The sequence below is a fragment of the Dendrobates tinctorius genome, unplaced genomic scaffold (assembly GCF_039654945.1).
Source record: "Dendrobates tinctorius isolate UK_male_01 unplaced genomic scaffold, ASM3965494v1 ptg000006l, whole genome shotgun sequence".
NCBI lineage: Eukaryota > Metazoa > Chordata > Amphibia > Anura > Dendrobatidae > Dendrobates > Dendrobates tinctorius.
In genome coordinates, this window is record NW_027361674.1 from 1,660,653 (window position 1) to 1,682,891 (window position 22,239).

Below are 22,239 nucleotides of genomic sequence, written 5' to 3' on the forward strand. Positions count from 1 at the left end.
ATAAAATCCTAGAATTCCTACAAAAGGGCCTAGAACAGGGTCTGGCGGTCAACACATTAAAAGTACAAATAGCGGCGTTAGGCGCCCTCTATAACCATGATGTGGCAGGTGACCCCTGGGTAGCACGGTTTATTAAAGCCGCAACCAGATCTAAGCCAATAGTCAGTCAAAGATTACCCTCATGGGACCTGAATCTTGTACTTTCAACACTGACAGGCCCTCCGTTTGAACCAATTCACTCGGCAACCCTAAAGATCCTATCACTCAAAACTGTGCTTCTGGTGGCACTAACATCAGCCCGAAGAGTGAGCGATATTCAAGCCTTGTCAGCAGGGCCTCCTTTTACAAAAATTTTAGACGATAGTCATCCTAAAACCGGACCCAGCCTATTTACCTAAAGTGTCGTCACATTTCCACAGGTCCCAGGAGGTAGTCCTTCCTTCCTTCTGCCCAAATCCAAAAAATAAAGGGGAAGAAAAATTCCATACTTTATATGTTAAAAGGTGCCTAGTACAATACTTAGAGGCCACCAAAAAATGTAGGAAGGGTCTCTCTTTGTGTGTTTCCAGGGTCCTCGGAAGGGGCTCAAAGCATCCAAGAGTACCCTGGCAAGGTGGATAAGGGATGCGATCGCCCTGGCATATTCATCCAGCGGGAATACCATCCCAGAGGGGCTGAGAGCTCATTCCACAAGGGCAATGGCGACCTCATGGGCTGAAAGATCTGAGGTATCAATAGAACAAATCTGTAAGGCGGCCACCTGGTCAACACCTTCTTCCTTTTTCAAGCACTACCGCCTAGATCTAGCCTCTACGTCTGACCTGACCTTCGGGAGAAGGGTCCTTTAGGCGGTGGTCCCTCCCTAAGCTACCAATCTCTGAAATTCTCTCCGTGGTGCTGTCATGGGTGAGAGAGAATAGCTTAGTTACTCACCGATAACGGTGTTTCTCGGAACCCATGACAGCACCCGCTTATTCCCCTCCCCTTCACGAGTATGGTGAGCACGTTTTACTGTTAGTAGAGTGTTTCCGTTTAGGCACGGTGCTTTGATAAGTTAGCAGTATTATAATGTTGTGTATATATTTCTGTTGTCTAACCTGGAGCCCCTCTGATGCTCTGTAACCAACTGAAGGCGGAGGAGAGGTACCGCCCTTTTATCTGTAGATTCCTGTCCCTGAAGGGTGGATCCCCTCTCTCCGTGGTGCTGTCATGGGTTCCGAGAAACACCGTTATCGGTGAGTAACTAAGCTCTTTGGCATCGCTGGGGGACCTGAAAGTCGTCCTCGTGGGACCATACATTTATCACTGTGGATAGGTCCTAAATATATGTTTAAATGCTCCTTTTGAACTGGAGACTTTTTATTATGTGCTCATTAGGATGCCATTTGACGTAGCCACGCAGCGTCCATGCACCGTCCCACACTGTGTGCTTGTGGCTGTAACAGAGAAGAGAGATGTTGTGTGGCTGTCTGATCTAGGACCTCCAAGAGTGAGGGAGGTAGAGAAGTAGGGAAGAGCTGACCTGTGGAAGTCTCCCTTTAAATTGACCTACACTGTTAATGTAATTTTTACTGCAGATAATCACTGCAGATTTCACCATTCATAATAAAAAGAGGGAAAGCTGTGATAAATCCACTACAAAAGCTGTTGTGAATTCTCTTGCTCGGAGTTCTGAGCCGAAGCTCCCTCTGGTGGTTGGTGAGAGTAGTGGCGCTGGCTAGGTGGATGGAAGTTCCCCCACCTGACGATGATAATTGGAAACCTGGGATTACTGGCTAGGAGCATATAATTGAGCTGGCTGCTCTTGGAGGTTGCTGGTGATTTCTCCCGGTGCATTTGGAGTTCTTTTGTCCCCTGCCTGATCTGCATTGTTCAGCAAAGTGCTTCTTTTGCTAATCCTTTGCATCTAATCTGGTTTTGCCCCTTTTTCTACTTTCTGCTTTGTTGCTAGGGTTCAGCGTGCTCCCTGCTGGGGGCAGCGCTGGGCCCTGCTTCATATGTTGCAGCTTTTCAGTCCTGTTGTGAGTTCATTTTTCCCTTCACCATTGAGGTCTGATGAACTCCCTCCTCTAGTGAAGGAAGGTAGTGAGACTGATTACCAAACACCTGGGCAGCTAGATGATGACTGGGTGGCTGGAATTGAGGACTGGATATAAGGCTGCCGACGCCCTTCTTCCTGGCTGGTGATTTTCCTGCTGGATTCTTGGAGACCAGTCTGATTCCTGCATCTCAAAGCTAAGTTCTCTGCTCTTCTTTGTACTCTTCAGTTTTGTTTTTGTTTTGCCTTGTTTTTTGGTAGTTCTGCCATCCCCGGCCGGGGGTGAGCTGAATTCCATTTTTGTCTCTGATCTGTTGATATTTTGCTCTGTCTTCAGAATATACCTGAGTGCTGATATAGTCTTTTGAAGCCTAGCGACTTCAGGGCCTGTTTTTCCTATCAGTCGGTTGGCTCATTTTGATAGGGTTTTTGCGGATGGCAGACAGCAGCTTTCCTATCCTGTCCTATGTAGTTAGCTTGGGCCCAAGTGTCAGAATTTTTTTATTTTTTTATTTTTTTTTGTGTGCATATTTTTTCCTCTATATCTCTGAGGCCGTAGGGGGAATTTTTCTCTCAATGGAGATGAAGCAATTGTCTGATCGTGTGGAGCAGCTCGCAGCTGAAGTGCGGGGAATTTCCGCCTATCTTGCTCATTCACATGCTGCTGAACCAAAGATTCCTACTCCTGATGTATTTTTGGGGGATCGGTCTAAATTCTTGAATTTCAAGAATAGTTGTAAATTATTTTTTGCCTTGAAGCCTAACTCGTCTGGGAACTCCGCGCAGCAGGTTAAAATTGTCATCTCTTTGCTGCACGGCGATCCCCAGGATTGGGCGTTTTCTTTGAAACCTGATGATCCTATTCTGAATAATGTGAACGCATTTTTTCAAGCCTTGGGATTGTTGTGTGATGAACCTAATGCTATTGATCAGGCTGAAAAGACCCTGTTGGCATTAAGCCAGGGTCGGGATTCGGCAGAGTTGTACTGTCAAAAATTCCGAAAATGGGCGGTCCTTACTACCTGGAATGATGGTGCCTTGGCAGCCCTCTTTCGGAAAGGTTTGTCAGAAACTGTAAAAGATACTATGGTGGGATTTCCTGTTCCCTCTGGTCTTGACAATTCTATGTCATTAGCCATTCAGGTGGATCGGCGTTTACGTGAACACAAAACTACACGAGAGATGTTACCACCTGTTGAACAAATGTCTGAACCTATGCAATGTGATAGAGTTTTGTCTAGGGCGCAACGTCAGGAGTTCAGAAGGCGTAATAAGCTGTGTTTTTTTTGTGGAGATGCCTCGCATATTATTTCTGTCTGCCCTAAATGAGAGAAACGTTGTGCACACACGTTTTCTGTGGGTGGTGTTCAACCTAAGTTTCTTCTGGCAATTACTCTGATCTGCTCCCTGTCCACATTTTCCGCCAAGGCTTTTGTGGATTCAGGAGCAGCTCTGAACCTGATGGACTTGGATTTTGCTAAACGTTGTCGATTTCCTATGACACCTCTGCGGACGCCTATCCCTTTGAGGGGTATTGATGCTACTCCTTTGGCGAAGAATAAACCTCAGTTTTGGACCCAGGTGGTAATGCGGGTCGCCCCAGACCATCAAGAAAATTGCAGATTTTTGGTGTTGCATAATTTGCATGATACCATTGTTCTGGGGTTTCCCTGGTTGCAAATCCATAATCCAGTTCTGGATTGGAAATCTTTGTCTGTGGTGAGTTGGGGTTGTCGGTGTGCCCTTAGTGATGCTCCTGTTTTCTCCACCTCTCCCCAGTCACATGATGTTCCTGACTATTTGGCTGACTTTTATGATGTATTTAGTGAGAATGAGTCTGCGCCTTTGCCTCCTCATAGGAGTTATGCTTTGCTATTGAACTGAACCCGGGGTGTAAATTCCCCAAGGGTCGGCTTTTCAATTTATCTGTACCCGAGCACGAGGCTATGCGATCCTATATTAAGGAGGCATTGGAGAAGGGTCATATTAGACCATCCTCTTCACCCTTAGGTGCTGTTTTTTTTTTCGTGGCTAAAAAGGATGGTTCATTAAGGCCTTGTATTGACTATCGTGCCCTCAACAAAATTACTGTTAAATATCAGTATCCGTTACCCCTGATTTCTGATCTATTCTCCAGAGTTAAAGGTGCTTGCTGGTTTACCAAGCTTGACCTCAGGGGGGCGTATAATCTTATTCGCATTAAGCATGGGGATGAATGGAAGACGGCGTTTAATACTCCGGAGGGACATTTTGAGTACCTGGTGATGCCTTTTGGGCTCACTAATGCCCCTTCTGTCTTCCAGTGCTTCATGAACGATATATTCCGAGACTTTGTGGATAAATTTTTGATTATCTATCTGGATGATATTTTGATCTTCTCCAAGAATTGGGACTCTCATGTGGAACATGTTCGGACTGTGTTCCGGATTTTGAGGGAGAATTCCCTGTATGTCAAGGGATCGAAATGCCTTTTTGGGGTACAGAGGATTTAATTTTTGGGATTTATTTTGTCTCCGTCAACTATTGAAATGGACCCAGCCAAGGTACAGGCCATTTATGATTGGGTTCAGCCCACTTCTTTGAAGGCCCTCCAGAAGTTTTTGGGTTTTGCTAATTTTTATCGGAAATTTATAGCTAATTTTTCTGGTATTGCCAAGCCATTGACGGATTTGACTAGGAAGGGTGCTGATGTGCTGAATTGGTCTCCGGAGGCTGTTTCTTCCTTTCAGGAGCTGAAGCGAAGATTCACTTCTGCTCCGGTTTTGCGGCAACCTGATGTCTCACTCCCGTTTCTGGTGGAGGTGGACACTTCTGAGATTGGTGCAGGAGCGGTGTTGTCCCAAAAAGATCCTGTGACATCTAAAATGAATCCTTGTGCTTTCTTTTCCCGAAAGTTCTCCCCATCCGAACGTAACTATGATGTGGGGAATCGGGAACTGTTGGCCATGAAATGGGCAATTGAGGAGTGGAGACATTGGTTGGAGGGAGCCAAACACCAAGTCGTGGTCCTTACTGACCACAAGAATTTGATTTACCTGGAGTCGGCCAAGCGCTTGAATCCTAGACAGGCTAGGTGGGCCTTGTTTTTCACACGTTTTGATTTTGTGGTCTCTTTTTTTCCGGGCACTAAGAATGTCAAGGCAGACCCCCTCTCTAGGAGTTTCCTTGCTGATTCTACTGTTGTGACTAAGCCTGCTACCATCTTAGGCGAGGGGGTAGTTCTTTCTGCCATCTCGCCCGATTTGAGACGTGCTCTGGAAGAGTTTCAGGAGGACAAACCTGAGCGTTGTCCCAGTGGAAAGTTGTATGTTCCTGACCAGTGGAGGAAGAGAGTGATGTCTGAAGTTCATTGCTCTGCATTGGCTGGTCATCCAGGTATTTTTGGTACTAGAGATCTGGTGAGTCGATCTTTTTGGTGGCCCGCCTTGTCTCGTGATGTCAGGAATTTTCTGCAGTCCTGTGGGACTTGCTCCCGGTCTAAACCTTGTTCTCGCTCTAGTAGCTTGTTGATGCCTTTGCCGGTGCCCAGGAGGCCATGGACCCATATTTCAATGGATTTTATCTCTGATATGCCTGTCTCTCAGAGAATGACTGACTGTTATTTGGGTGATTTGTGATAGATTCTCTAAGATGGTCCATCTTGTACCACTCCCTAAGTTGCCATCTTCCTCTGAGTTGGTGCCCTTGTTTTTGCAACAGGTGGTTCGCTTGCACGGGATTCCTGAGAACATTGTATCTGACAGAGGAGTTCAGTTTGTGTCTAGATTTTGGAGGACTTTCTGTTCCAAGCTGGGAATTCAGTTGTCCTTCTCCTCTGCGTTTCACCCTCAGACCAATGGGCAGACTGAGAGAACAAACCAGACTTTGGAGTCGTATTTGAGATGTTTTATTTCTGCCGATCAGGATGATTGGGTTTCATTTTTGCCCTTGGTCGAATTTGCTTTAAATAATAGAGCTAGTTCTGCCACTTTGATGTCACCTTTTTTTTTTGTAACTTTGGTTTTCACCCTCGATTTTCTTCAGGGCAGGTGGAGCCTTCTGCCTGCCCAGGTGTTGACACTGTGGTGGAGAGAATGCAACAGATCTGGGACCAAGTAGTGGATAAGTTCCTCTCTCCCAGGAAAAGGCCCAGCGGTTTTCCAACCGGCGTAGGACCGTTGGTCCCCAGTTTAAGGTGGGTGATATGGTTTGGTTGTCATCAAAAAAATATCGCTATGAAGGTGGCTTCTCCTAAGTTTAAGCCTAGATTTATTGGACCTTACAAGATTTTGGAGATTATTAATCCGGTCTCTTTTCGGTTGGCTCTTCCTGTCACATTTAAAATTCATAATGTGTTTCATAAGTCCTTGTTGAAGAGGTTTGTTGAACCAGTAGTTCCTGTGGTGGCACCTCCTGACTCTATATTGTTTGAAGGTAACATGGAATATGAGGTAGAGAAGATACTGGATTCCCGTCTGGCTAGACGGAGACTCCAGTATTTGGTTAAGTGGAAGGGTTATGGTCAGGAGGATAATTCCTGGGTCTCTGCCTCTGATATTCATGCCGAAAGATTGGTGCGTGCCTTTCATCGGGGTCACCCGGAATGCCCTGGTGGCATGGATGAGGGTTCGGTGACCCCTCCTCAAGGGGGAGGTACTGTTGTGAGTTCATTTTTCCCTTCACCATTGAGGTCTGATGAACTCCCTCCTCTAGTGAAGGAAGGTAGTGAGACTGATTACCAAACACCTGGGCAGCTAGATGATGAATGGGTGGCTGGAATTGAGGACTGGATATAAGGCTGCCGACGCCCTTCTTCCTGGCTGGTGATTTTCCTGCTGGATTCTTGGAGACCAGTCTGATTCCTGCATCTCAAAGCTAAGTTTTTCTGCTCTGCTTTGTACTCTTCAGTTTTGTTTTTGTTTTGCCTTGTTTTTTGGAAGTTCTGCCATCCCCGGCCGGGAGTGAGCTGAATTCCATTTTTGTCTCTGATCTGTTGATATTTTGCTCTGTCTTCAGAATATACCTGAGTGCTGATATAGTCTTTTGAAGCCTAGCGATTTCAGGGCCTGTTTTTCCTATCAGTCGGTTGGCTCATTTTGATAGGGTTTTTGCGGATTGCAGACAGCAGCTTTCCTATCCTGTCCTATGTAGTTAGCTTGGGCCCCATCATTTGCTCAACCTATCTTTCTATCTGTGTTAGTGTTTTCAGCTTCACCGTCATTATATGTTGGGGGCTGCCTATTGCTTTGGGGTCTGCTCTGGGGCAGTTTTTCCCCTTCCTGTCTTTAGGCTATATAGTTCTTCGGCTGTTATCGAGGGGTCTAGGGCACCGTAGGAACCCCCCACGGCTACTGCTAGTTGTGGATAGGTTCAGGGGTCTGCAATCCGATAGCTGCCAACCTCTCTGGTTTTTCTGGACTTAGCTGGTATTTTGTTTTTTCCTCCTTCGGTGACTCATCATAACAGTGCACCTGCCTAATCTGTGCCTGACCAATCACCTAGAGCCCTTGACTATTTAGTTTCGCCACACCCACTGAAAAATGGCCTGTGCAATGTCTATACTCAGTATCTTGCTGCTGAGGAAGCCAGGCCCTGTTCTGTGTATCTCCTCTGTAGGAATACTCTTAGCCTTGCTTTGTACCTTGTCTGCCTGCCAGGAGGCTGAATATCCTGGCCCTTGAGTCTTTGTTCCAGTACCCTGTCTGTACCGTGGCTTCCTTCCCTGCTGTGTCTTTCCTTGTGTCCTCCCTGTCTGTTCATCTGCACCCTTGCAGCTCTGTCTGTTCATCTGCACCCTTGCAGCTCTGTCTGTTCATCTGCACCCTTGCAGCTCTGTCTGTTCATCTGCACCCTTGCTGCTCTGTCTGTTCATCTGCACCCTTGCAGCTCTGTCTGTTCATCTGCACCCTTGCAGCTCTGTCTGTTCATCTGCACCCTTGCAGCTCTGTCTGTTCATCTGCACCCTTGCAGCTCTGTCTGTTCATCTGCACCCTTGCAGCTCTGTCTGTTCATCTGCACCCTTGCAGCTCTGTCTGTTCATCTGCACCCTTGCAGCTCTGTCTGTTCATCTGCACCCTTGCAGCTCTGTCTGTTCATCTGCACCCTTGCAGCTCTGTCTGTTCATTTGCACCCTTGCAGCTCTGCCTACCTGCACCTCCTATGTGAACAGGTCTAAACCTGTTCTCTCATATACCACTCCTGCTTGCCCTGTGTCTCAAGCCGTCACCTACCTGCCCAGTGTCTCCAAGCCGTGCCTGCCTGCCAGTGTACCAAGCCGTGCCTGCATTCCCAGTGTCTCAGCCTGCCTGTTAGTCACACCTGTCCAAGTGACTTGTCCCCGAGTGGGATCAGCAGCCACAGCCAGACACCACCCTGGAGTGGCACCCGACAGCTACCTGCCACACAAGCCTGACCTCACCATCAGAGGCTCCAGTGAAGACCGAGGTAGCTGTCGTAGTCACGCCCCTTCCAGGGTAGCCTGGTTTGTGGCACAGTGGGGCCACAACCCCCCGGCTCATGCCATTCAGCCAAGGCGTGAGCGTGACAATAGTCCTCCATATTCATAATCCCTGTATAACCCCGCTCCCACTGCTGATTGGCAGCTTTCTGCCCATACACAGTGTAGACAGAAATCTACCAATCATTGGTGTGGGCAGGGTTATACAGGGCTCACCAGTCACAGAACTATCAGCAGCAGATAAAACTGTGATTTTTATCAAAACTGCAACAAGCAGCCCAGTAAGTGAAACATCGCTGGAATCAGGGTCTTTGTTTCTACATCATGATGCTCTCAAATGAGGTAGCAAAAATCTGATGGCAGATTCCCTTTAAATCATATTAAGACTCATGATTTATTTTTCAGAATAACATGTACAGTGGAGAGCGAAAGATTATACAATTCTATAAATCACTATATTAAAAATTAGGCTCGGCTGTGCTGTGTTATTCAAGGTCTGTTCCTGTAGGTGTCAGTGTTGCTACTGCAGTGATGACATTTGTTGGCAGATGACAGCTGTGATCACCAAGTGACATGTTTATCCTGTAATCTGTTTCTCTCCTTGTACCTCCCATAGTGGCAGACCATGGGTCCCATAAGCTGGGGGGTGTACGCATTCCGATTTCATTGTTATCTGGGTTGCTCTCTTTATTATAATGATGGCTAGACCATACATGACAAGCACTTTTTATTTATTGAGCCCCTTGATTGTAGCTTGCGAGCAGGACCCTCACTCCTCCTGTAACTGCTGAACTGTGTTACTTGGTAATGTCTTTATTGTCTGTACATGTGCCATCTTAATTGTAAGGTGCTGCAGAATTTATTGGCGCTATAGAAATAGAATGATTATTATTATAACCCAGTGATAGAGTAGGGAGCCTTCAGCTCCCTGTGCCACTATTCTGCTGGGCGTCGGTGAGTCTCAGCACACCAAAAGCCATGGCGTCACTACATAGCACTTAGGGTATGTACACACGTTGCGGATTTGGCCCTGCGGATCCGCCGCGGATCTGGCCCTGCGGATCCGCCGCGGATTTGGCCCTGCGGATCCGCAGCAGATTCTCCTGCATTGAACAGTACCATTAAAGTCCATCTATATTTGAAAAATGCTGTGCACATGCTACAGAAAAATCAGCAGCATAAACGCTGCAGGTTCATTTCCGCATCATGTCAATTTGTGCGGTTCTGCAGCGTTTCTGCACCCATTGACTTGCATTGAGTTGGGCACACCCGCAGCACAACCGCAGGTCTAAAAAAGATCTGCGATTTTGCTGCGGATGAAACGCTGCAGGTTGGGAGGAGGGAGGTGTGTGGGCGGAGTGTAGGCGGTGACTTTGTGCGTGTATAGTGTGTGGGCGGTGACTTTGTGCGTGTATAGTGTGTGGGCGGTGACTTTGTGCGTGTATAGTGTGTGGGCGGTGACTGTGTGCGTGTATGATGTCTGGGCCTATGTGTTTGTGCGGGGGTTGCGAGGACTGTCTGTGGGGGTTGCCGGGGCTGTCCGGGGGGGGGGGGGGGGTCTGCGGGGGTTGCCGTGGGGTCTGTATGCAGGGGCTGTGTCTGTATGCAGGCATCGTCCGATGGGACTACTGTCAGGAACACCGCACTGCACTTGCTCACTGAGCCAGTGCGCGTGTCCTGAGTAAAGCGAACTGTGCTCAAAGATACCTGTGGAGCGGACAGCAGCCGAGTAGGTGCGTACTTCAGAACAGCAGGACCTAAAGCACATGACTGCTGGGGGTGTGGCCTAAACTCCAGATAGCTAGGAGCTGCAAGAGAACTCCTAGCAGGGTAACTGTGAAACAAAGTTACCAAGGGGCATAGACAGGGAGGATAGTCAGGATGTAGCCAATGAGTCATACACAGAGATAGCTGCAAGGTACAAGAGGGGCGAGCAGAGAGTAGTCAGATCACAGGCAGTGAGTCATACACAGGGAGGGTAGCGAAGTACAGAATCAACAGGCAAACTCTCAACGGGGAACAGAACTGGATCAGAACCATATAATCAAGCTATAACAACGCACAGGCACATAGGTCACCACACTCAGCCAAAGGCAAAAGTATAACTGACCTATGTCCTACCTCATACTCCAACTGACCCTCCACCAGCACTGGAGGAACAACGGGCTCGGAGTCCTCTTTGACAGACCCTACGGATTTCAACAGAGATTTATGGAACATATTGGATATTTTTAAGGAGGCGGGGAGACGTAACCTATATGCCACTGGGTTGACTATCTCCATAATCTCGTACGGACCAATGAACTTTGGTCCCAATTTAGCTGATGGTACCTTCAAGTTGATGTTACGTGTGGAAAGCCAAACTTTCTCTCCCACCTGAAACATGTCTCCCGAGGCTCTCTTTTTGTCAGCAAAATATTTGTATCTCCCCTGGGCCCGAGAGATATTACGCTGGACTTCAGCCCAGAGGTTTTTTAACCGTTGAACGGACCACTCTATCCCTGGACAACCGGAATCCACCCGTGAAAACTCCCCAAAATGCTGATTGAACCCATAGTTAATCAGAAATGGGGACATGTTGGTGGACTGACTCACCCGGTTGTTAAAAGCGAATTCCGCCAACAGTAACGCATCACACCAATCCTCCTGTCTGGCGGACGTCAGACACCTGAGAATTTGTTCCAGGGATTGATTGGTGCGTTCTATCTGACCATTACTCTCCGGGTGATATGCCGACGAGAAGGAGTGAGAGATGCCCAATTTCATACAGAACGCCCTCCAAAATTTGGCCTCAAACTGCACACCTCTGTCAGACACAACAATCAGGGGTACCCCATGCAATCGGACCACATGCTGCACAAACAACCTTGACAATGTTTCTGCTGAGGGTAATGCTGCCAAGGGAATGAAATGTACTTGTTTAGAAAACCTATCCACCACCACCCAGATCACGGTATTGCCCCTGGAAGGTGGAAGGCCGGTAATAAAATCCATGGAATGATGAGTCCATGGCCTATCAGGAACCGGTAAAGGTATGAGTTCCCCAGCCGGCCGGTTATACGAGCTTTTGGAACGGGCACACACACCACAAGCATAAACAAAATTCTTGACATCGGACCTCAGTGAAGGCCACCAAAAACCCCTTGCTACTGCCTCTCTAGTGGCCGTGATACCTGGATGAGCACTCAACCTAGACTCATGAAACTCCTGCAGAAATCTAGGCCGCAATGAATCTGGAACAAACAATTTATCCCCTGGCCTGGTTGCCGGAGCTAGGGCCTGAGCCCTTAGAATTTCTTGTTCCAACTCAGATGAGACCCCCGCCACTACCACCCCTGGGGGAAGAATGGAGGATGGCTGCTCGGGGGGAGACACTGGGTCAAAACTTCTGGACAGGGCATCCGCTTTAACATTTTTGGTCCCCGGTCGAAAAGTAATGGCGAATTGAAATCGTGAAAAAAAAAAAAAAAGTGACCAACGGGCTTGTCTAGGAGTAAGCCTCTTAGCAGATTCAAGGTATGCCAAATTTTTGTGATCCGTGACAACCGTGATAGGGTGAGCCCTCCGCCCCTTCCAAAAAGTGCCTCCATTCCTCAAACGCCAGCTTGACCGCAAGAAGTTCTCTATTACCTAAGTCATACTTTCTCTCGGCTGAAGAGAACTTCTTGGAGAAGAAGGCACAGGGTTTGAGATTGGTAAGGGTGGCTGAACCCTGGGACAGCACAGCCCCCACCCCCACTTCAGAAGCATCCACCTCCACAATGAATGGTTTAGACGGGTCTGGTTGTACCAACACTGGGGCGGACACGAAACATTTCTTAATAGCTGAGAAGGACTCCTTAGCGGGTACAGAGCAATTTTTTACATCAGCGCCCTTCTGGGTAAGATCCGTGAGTGGTTTAACCACTTGTGAGAAACCTTAAATGAATCTCCGATAATAGTTCGCAAATCCTAAGAAGCGCTGGAGCCCCTTGAGATCTCGATGCTGAACCCAGTCAGCGATCGCCAGCACCTTCTTAGGATCCATACGAAACCGCTCACAGGACACAATCAACCCCAAAAAAGACAGTTCCTGTACAAAAAACGAACATTTTTCCAATTTAGCGAACAATTGGTTCTCCCTGAGTCTCTGGAGAACTGTCTGTAGATGTTGCAAGTGAGATTGGCTGTCCGGGGAATACACCAAAATGTCATCCAAATAAATAATAACAAAACGGCCTATCTGGTCAGAAAACACAACATTGATGAAATTCTGGAAAATAGCGGGTGCATTAGTTAAGCCAAACGGCATTACCAGGTTTTCAAAGAGTCCTTCTGATGTGAGGAACGCAGTTTTCCACTCGTCCCCTTCCCGAACCCTTATCAGATTGTAGGCCCCCCCGGAGATCTAACTTGGAGAACCATTGGGCCCGAGCTAACTGGTTACATAAGTCTGGGATGAGGGGAAGCGGGTAAGTGTTCCTAACCGTTATCTTGTTCAGTTCCCGAAACTCGAGGCACGGCTGCAAACCACCATCTTTCTTCGTCACAAAGAAGAATCCTGCTGCCACAGGTGACACAGAAGGCCTGATATGCCCTTTGCGGAGACTCTCAGCTTTGTACTCCTTCATGGCTTGGCGCTCAGGCCAAGACAAATTGAACAATCGAGCCTTAGGTAACTTGGCTCCGGGTACTAAATCAGTGGCACAATCGTAGGGTGTATGTGGTGGCAGCGCCTCAGCCTCACTTTCAGAAAGAACGTCTTCGAAATCCTTCAGGTACTCCGGAATACCTTGCAGACCGACAGACGACACAGATACGGATTTAACAGCGTTAACAAGATGTCCCAGGTTACCATATTTATCTTTACATCCCCATTGAGTGATCTCCCCTGTCACCCAATCAATGGTAGGATTATGGCTTTGAAGCCAAGGCATCCCCAGTACCAGTCCTGCAGGCAAGTTATCTAGCACAAGACAACTTAGTTTTTCCACATGAGTGGAACCCACTTTTAGAGAAAAAAGTTCAGACCTGCAACAGATACCGTCCTGGGTAAGAGGGGAGGAGTCAATTGCCACAAGTTTAATAGGATCCTGAAGCCTGACTGTCCCTATCTTATTAAGAGTCATAATTTTGGTATCAATCAGGTTCACGGCAGAACCACAGTCAACAAAAGCAGTAGTTTGAACCGGACCATTACCAAGTTCCAGTTCCACCTGCAGCACCATTTTTGCACGTGAGGAAAATTGTACCTGAAGGTCTGGGTAGCCTCCTCGACTACTACCCAGACCTAGTCGTTTCCCGCCATCTTGGATGATGACGGACAGGAGGGGCAGTCCTTCTTCCAGTGTCCAGATTCCCCACAATAGAATTACAACTGCTTCTCCCGGCGGCGGCGTCTTTCCTTTTCCTTACAGGTGACAGCGCTCACCTCCATAGCCACAGGAAGAGTCCGGGTCTCTGTCTGCGATCCATGCGAACCGTTTGGGTCATGGCATCCTCCAGGGAGTCAGGTGTAGGATGGAGTGCCAGGGCATCTTTCAGACGTTTACACAGGCCTCTACGGAACAGCCCCCGAAGGGCGGCATCACTCAAGAAATCTCGGCTGCCCAACATCTGAATTCAGTACAGAACCACTCGGCCGAGTGCTCCCCCTGACAGACACTCATCACCTTGTCCTCAGCCAAACGCACTCTATCAGGCTCATCATAAATAAGCCCTAAGGCTTCAAAAAATGCATCCACAGACATGCTCTCAGGGGCAGAAGAGGAAAGTGAAACTGCCCAGGCTTGTGGGGACCCCCTAAGCAGGGACATAACCACCCCCACCCTCTGTTTCTCATCCCCAGAGGAGCGGGGTCTCAAAGAGAAAAAGAGCTTACAGCCCTCCTTAAATGCTCTGAATTCATCTTTGTTACCAGAAAACGTATCTGGCAATTTAACCGGGGATTCGGGTGGGACTAAAATGACATCTCTATTCCCCACCTGCTGAAAGCCTGCAGAAAGCACCCCCTGAACCGAATCCGCAACCTGCCGCTGGGACTGGGCCAGAGCTTGGTGTTCCAAACTTAGCTTCTGCAGCGACTTAGTCAAGCATTTCACCTGCTCAGATAAGGCATGCATTGGGTCCATGCTGCAGAAGTGAGGAGAGAAAAAAAAAAAGTTCACGGTCAGTTATAATGACAGGAACACCGCACTGCACTTGCTCACTGAGCCAGTGTGCGTGTCCTGAGTAAAGCGAACTGTGCTCAAAGATACCTGTGGAGCGGGCAGCAGCCAAGTAGGTGCGTACTTCAGAACAGCAGGACCTGAAGCACGTGACTGCTAGGGGCGTGGCCTAAACTCCAGAGAGCTAGGAGCTGCAAGAGAACTCCTAGCAGGGTAACTGCAAGACAAAGTTACCAAGGGGCATAGACAGGGAGGATAGTCAGGACGTAGCCAATGAGTCATACACAGAGATAGCTGCAAGGTGCAAGAGAGGCGTGCAGAGAGTAGTCAGATCACAGGCAATGAGTCATACACAGGGAGGGTAGCGAAGTACAGAATCAACAGGCAAACTCACAACAGGGAACAGAACCGGGTCAGAACCATATAAACAATCTATAACAACGAACAGGCACACAGAGGTCACCACACTCGGCCAAAGGCAAAAGTATAACTGACAGGGATTGGAGCTTCTCAGGGGTTTAAGAAGCTCTCCCAGAACCAAAGAGAGGCCACAATCATTAACCCCAGGTATGCAGGTCAAAACCTGCACTGAGCTCCAGACATTATCCCCTGACGTGCAGCTGAAAAACCTGCACTGGGATCATGACAACTACAGGTCCCATCAGGCTATGCGTGCTACACTGACAGTGAGAGACACATTAGCCAATGATGGGACAGTAGTAGTCCCATCATCCGGCTAATGTGTTGAATGTTAAAAAAAAACATATAACATACATATAACATACAACTCATAACATAGAGTACATACTTACCAATCACCTAGTCCCCGAAGCCTTCGTCTCCTTTAATAAAAATAAAATCATAAAACAGCTTATACATACTTTTCCGCCGTAGTATATCCCTCCGCCGCCGGGAAAGAGGTCCCGTAACCCTAACCCTAATTCTCACGCAGCATTGCTGTAAAGTGAGAGCCTGATCTCCGGTAACCTCAGTGATGCACTGCAGGAGCCATTGTCTCCTGTCAGTTCATCACTGGGAGGCCCTATAGAGCACTGACATCACCTGATGTCACTGTTCTATTGGGGAAATCGTTGTGGGACACTCGTTATTAATTGCACTGCGTCGGACAGTGCGTTTACGGTTGGTTTACTTTTTATTATAGGAGACCGGGGGCGTCACTTAGATCTTGGCGTGCAATAAAAATATGAAAACGGTGTTGTTTTATTTCATTAAAATACTTTATTCCTGTGTGTGTGTGTGTGTGTTTGTTTTTTGTTTTTTAACCCTTTCGAACTATAAGATTAATAATGGATAGGCGTCTTATTGACTCCTCTCATTATTAACTGGGCTTAATGTCACCTTACAATAGCAAGGTGACATTAACCCCTTATTACCCCATATCCCACTGCTACACGGGAGTGGGAAGAGAGGGGCTAAGTGCCAGAATTGTCGCATTTTAGAGATGTGTCATTTCTGGGGTGGCTGCGGGCTGGTATTTGTAGCCGGGGGGGCAGGCCAATATCCATGGCCCCTTCCTAGGCTATGAATATCAGCCCGCAACTGTCTGCGTAGCCATTCTGACTATAAAATATAGGGGGGACCCCACGTCATTTTTTTGGGGGATCCCCCTATTTTAATAGCCAATAAAGGCTATGCAGACCGCTGCGGGCTGATATTAATAACCTGGGAAGAGGCCATGGGTATTACCACCTTCCCAGTCTGCAAATATTGGCCCCCGGCCGTCGGCTTTCCCCCTCTGGCACAGAAAATGGCGTGGGAGTCCACGCCATTTTTTTTTTTTTTTTTTCATTTTATGTTTTTAAATGAAACATTGTTCATTAAGAAACATGGATATGGATATTTCTAAGGATGTATCTATAGATAGATAGATACATCTATGTATGTATCTATTGCATATCTATCTAATAGAAAAAAATTGGAACAGCACCAAAATATTACCTCAAATAATGTGCAAAGCTTTCCCAACCAATAGTCCATTGGTTACCAACAATAGAATGAAAAAAAGGAAAACAGCTCAAAAAAATGAAAAAAGTGGCCTTTATTGCCCAATGGTGTGGCGACGTTTCGGATATAGTATCCTTTCTTAAGCCTGAGAAAGGATACTACGTATATCCGAAACGTTGCCACGCCATTGGGCAATAAAGTCCACTTTTTTCATTTTTTTGTGCGGTTTTCCTTTTTTTCATTCTATCTATCTATCTATCTATCTATCTATCTATCTATCTATCTATCTATCTATCTATCTATCTATCTATCTATCTATCTATCTATCTATCTATCCCATCCATCCATCCATCATTTGTGTAATGGAGTGTGGGTTGGACAAATGTAAAAGAGGAGGTTGGACAGAAATGACATCACAATTCTTTTTTTGGTTGTTAAATAACATATCTTTATTTAGCTTACAAAAACGCATACAAATCCGCATGTAAAATACGCATGAAAAACCGCACCTGCGTTTTCTGCCAAGAGATGCAGATTCTGTGCGGAAAAATCTGCAGGCAAATCCTCAATGTGTGCATGTACCCTTACTGTGTGAAGACTCGCTCCACACAATCCATAGAGCACGGCAGCATGCCAGAGGAAATACATTTTTTGGTTAAATCTATTTTGTCAGCCATTACTTTTGAGGGTACTTGGGGGCATGATTTTGAGTAGGGAGCTGAGGAACCATCAAACTGTGTGTGCGGGGGGCTGCAGGGGTCATCATACTGTGTAGGGGGATATGTGAACCTTTATACTATGTGCGCGGGGGGACTGTTGGGCCATGGTACTATGTATGTGGGAGGGAGCTGTAGATCTGTCATACTGTGGAAGGGGGAGGCGGTGGGGTCAGCATACTTGGTGTGGGTGGCAGTGTGGGCCATCATACTGTATTTGGGGGGCTGTTTTGGCTATTATTCAGTGAGCGGGGCTGTTGGGGCCATCATACTGTGTTTGTGGAGCTGCGGGAGCCATCATACTGTGTGTGGGGGCCACGATAATGTGTGAGGTGAGGGCCATATTACTGTGTGTGTTGGTCATAATATTGTGTGTGAGGGGAGGGATGTGAAGGCCATCAACCCATGTGGGGCTTCTGTATTGAGGTGTGGGGGACTGTGAAGCCCATCACACTGTGTGGTTGGTTGTGGGGGCCAGTATATATATGTGTGTGTGTGTGTGTGGGGGGGGGCATTATACTGAGTGTGGGGTGGTCTGTTGGGGATATAAAACTGCTTTGGGTGTGGTTGTGGGCATCTTACTTGGTGTGGAATGGTCTGTGGGGGACATCAAACTGCTTAGTGTGCTGCGGGGGGGCTATAAGGGCTTTAAAATGAGTGTGTTTAGTTGAAAGAACCTCATACTGTGTGTGGGAGCCATTATACTGTGTACGGGGTTGTGGGGGCATCATACAGTGTGTGGGGGGAACGGAGGAGGTCTTTAGAGGCCATCATATTGTGGAGGGATGGTGAGGGCATCATACTGTGGGGATGGTCACTGCATTGTAGATTGTGTGGTTGAGGTACTGTGGGGGCTTCATACTGTGTGGGGGGAACCGTTTAGGGGCTTGCTGTGGTGTCGCCATACTGTGCATGTGTGGAGTAAAATTGTGTTCGGAAATTCGCTGTGGAATATACTGTGCATGAGGGACATTTTCGGGACATCATACTGTATGCAGCTACTAAAAAGTTATCGCAGTGGATGAGCCTCAATAATCTCCGTGTGGGAGGTATGGCCTTCTGTGACTGCACATAAGTGCTCTGACCCTGCTTATGGTGAATGTGAGTGCAATACGGACTCTTGCTCTAGGGCTCCATGATTTCTGTGTACACCACTGGCTGTTGTGCACTGATGTCAAGCAATTCGACTGCACAGATTTTTATTGTAGAAGACAAAACAGTCAGCTGCTTGTTACAGTTTGAGTACAGTTGGATTAGTGCCAATTGTGAAGATGAAAACAGTCATGCTTCCAGTAATAAGTTTGATCGTATCCTTGCACATACATATGTTTTACCCATGGACCAGTTAGCGCAAGTCAGGAGACTCGGTGGTCAGGTTGGGTTCTGTGATCCGAGCCTATTTTTACGAGTCTGGAAAACCCTTTTAGGCTATATGTTGGGTAATTCTATAGTATCCGCATTGTGCTAAACACGTTTGCATGTTGTTTTGACACTTATTCTGCTATTTTCTGCCTTGTACAGAGCCCTGTGAATGTCCCCTGGAGAGCTGCAGTGTGATGGCAAGTGGGACACTAACCGGCCGGCATGCCGGCGTAGCAGACGTTATGTGGCGGAGAATGCTAGGCATCCTGGGAGATGTCATTAGTATAAGCAATCCTGAGATCCACGCACAAGTGTTTGATTACTTACAGTATGTGAGCTGTGGCAGAATCTGGCCAAGGTAATCCATCTGTCCCTGTTGTATGAGTGAGCGATGAAAACAAGTGATCATATCATGAAGCGTTTGAATCTTTGTGACCATGAATATTGGCCGAATCAGTCCATTTCGGGCTCACAAAACATTTAATGTGTATGGGGCTGTCCCAATACTACCTCAATGGTAAGAATGGTTGGGCATGTCAGATTTTAGCAATCCAGACCCTTTTGTTTTCGGTAGAGATAGGCAACCGCCACAGGTGTCGTGTAATGGTTTATATAGTGGTTTGCAAAAGTTTTCCCATATTTTGCTAGTTCACAACCTGGAATTTCACAGTTTTTTTCAGAATTTGCATGAGTTCATGTAAATAACATGCCTACAACTGAGAACGTTCCGTTTTTTTGTGAAGCCAACAACAAATAGGACAAAATAACTGAAAACTTCAGTATGCATAATGATTCACACCTCCCTAAAGTCAGTACTTTGTAGAACCTCCTTTTGAGACAAATGCAGCCCCTAGGATTTTTGCCCATTCCTCTATGCAAAACTGCTCCAGCTCCTTCGAGTAAGGTGTTTGCTCTGGTTAAAAGCAATCTTCAAGTCTGATCACAGATTCTCAGTTGGATTAAGGTCTGGGCTTTCACTCTGCCAATCTAAAACATTTACACATTTATCCTTAACCCCTTCCCCATCTTTGATGCCACGTAGGCATCATGAAAGTCGCTGCCAATCCGACCCATGACGCCTATGTGGCGTCATGAATTCATAGCCCCCCTGCGGGTCGGGTGACCGGGGTCACTGAAAGGTTACCCGACCCACACACACAGGACCCTTTGTGCTTCACCCTAGGGGGGGTGGCTTAGCCCCCCCCATGGCTACGATCACTCAAGGCTGCTTCACTTTTAACAGCCAATCAGAGCGATTTGTAATATTTCACCAATGAAATTTGGTGATCTATTACAATCCAGCCATGGTCGATGATGCAATAGCATCTGCGATGGCTGGAGACCGAGATCCGACCCCCCCGCCCACACCGACTGGTGGGGGCGATCTGCCGCCGCCGTTACATTTGCTCCCCTCCCCCTTCCCTCCGTTCCCCCCACCTTCCGATCCCTCCCCTCACCCCCCCCCCCGGTACCTCCTATGTCCATCTGGCCGTCCCGGATCATGGGCGCCGCCATCTTGGAAAATGGCGGGCGCATGCATAGTGCGCCCGTCGAATCTGCAAAGCTGCAGATTCCATTCTTTCATTTTGATCACTGTGATAAACTCTCTCAGTGATCAAAATAAAAAAAAAAAGTAAATAAACCCCCCCTTTATCACCCCCATAGGTAGGGACAAATAATAAAATAAAGAAAATATTTTTATTTTTCCATTAGAGTTAGAATTAGGGTTGGAATTAGGGTTAGAAATAGGGTTAGGGTTGGAATTAGGGTTAGAATTAGGGTTCGGGTTGGAATTAGGGTTAAGGTTGGAGTTAGGGTTGGGATTAGGGTTGGAATTAGGGTTAAGATTAGGGTTATGGGTGGATTGGGGATGGGATTAGGGTTAGGCTTGTGGTTAGGGCTTGATTTGGGATTAGGGTTAGGGGTGTGTTGGGGTTAGGGTTGGGATTAGGGTTAGGGGTGTGTTGGGGTTAGGGTTTGCGTTAGAATTGAGGGGTTTCCACCTTTTAGGCACATCATGGGGTCTCCAAACGCGACATGACGCCACCATTTATTCCAGCCAATTTTGCGTTCAAAAAGTCAAACCGTTCTCCCTCCATTCCAAGCCCCGATGTGTGCCTAAACAGTGGTTTACCCCAACATATTGGGGTATCAGCGTACTCAAGAAAAATTGCAGAACAACTTTGGCGTCTAATTTCTCCTGTTACCCTTGGGAAAAGAAAAAATTGGGGGCTAGAAAAATGATTTTTGTGTTGTTGTGTTTTTTTTTTTTTTTTTTAATTTTCACAGGTCTGCGTTATAAACTTCTGTGAAGCACTTGGGGGTTCAAAGTGCTCACCAAACATCTAGATAAAAGTTCCTTGGGCCGTCTAGTTTCCAAAATTGGAGTCACTTGTTGGGGGTTACCACTGTTTAGGCACATCAAGGACTCTGAAAACGTAACATGACGCCCGCAGACCATTTCATCAAGTCGGCATTTCAAAACGTCACTACTTCCCTTCCGAGCCCCAACGTGTACCCAAACAGTGGTTCCCCCCCCACATATGGGGTGCCAGCGTTCTCAGGTCAAACTGTACAACAACTTTTGGTGTCCAATTTATCCTGTTACCATTGTGAAAATAAAAAAATTGTGGGCTAAAAAAATCATTTTTTGAGGAAAAAAATGATTTTTTTTTATTTTCATGGCTCTGCGTTATACTCTTCTGTGAAGCACCTGGGGGTTCAAAGTGCTCACTATGCATCTAGATAAGTTCCTTAGGGGGTCTGGCTTCCAAAATGGGGTCATTTGTGAGGGAGCTCCAAAGTTTAGGCACACGGGCTCTCCGAACGCGACATGGTGTCCGCTAACGATTGGAGCTAATTTTCCATTCAAAAAGTCAAATGGTGCTCCTTCCCTTCTGAGCCCTGCTGATTTTTGAGGAGAAAAAAAATGACTTCATTTTCACTGCTCTGCTTTTATAAACTTCTGTGAAGCACTTGGGGGTTCAAAGTGCTCACCACACATCTAGATAAGCTCCTTGGAGGGTCTAGTTTCCAAAATGGGGTCACTTGTGGGGGGTTTCTACTGTTTAGGCACATCAGGGGCTCTGCAAACGCAACATGACGCTCGCAGAACATTCCATCAAAGTCTGCATTCTAAAATGACGCTCCTTCAATTCTGAGCTCTCCCATGCACCCAAACAGTGGTTCCCCCCACATATGGGGTATCGGTGTACTCAGGACAAATTAAACAACAACTTTTGGGGTCCAATTTCTCCTGTTAGCATTGTGAAAATCAAAAATAGCGGGCTAAAAAAATCATTTTTGAGGAAAAAACTTCTGTGAAGCACTTGGGGGTTCAAAGTGCTCACCACACATCTAGATAAGTTCCTTGGGGGGTCCAGTTTCCAAAATGGGGTCATTTGTGGGGGAGCTCCAATGTTTAGGCACACAGAGGCTCTCCAAACGCGACATGGTGTCCGCTAACGATTGGAGCTAATTCTCCATTCAAAAAGTCAAATGACTCTCCTTCCCTTCTGAGCCCTTCCGTGCGCCCAAACAGTGGTTTATGACCACATATGAGGTATCGGTGTACTC

General features: G+C 47.1%; 1 protein-coding gene across 7 annotated transcripts in view; it reads left to right on the forward strand.

Moving 5' to 3' along the window:
- Window positions 1-22,239, forward strand: part of LRRC14B (leucine rich repeat containing 14B) — a 404,837-nt gene that overhangs the window by 22,640 nt on the left and 359,958 nt on the right. For 2 of the 7 annotated variants that reach the window (XR_012231157.1, XR_012231160.1), the window contains exon 3: window positions 18,823-19,021. The exons of the other annotated variants lie outside the window; for them this stretch is intronic. The gene's annotated coding sequence lies outside the window, so the exon portion shown is untranslated. The remainder of the gene's footprint in view (window positions 1-18,822; window positions 19,022-22,239) is intronic. 7 annotated transcript variants of the gene reach the window in all.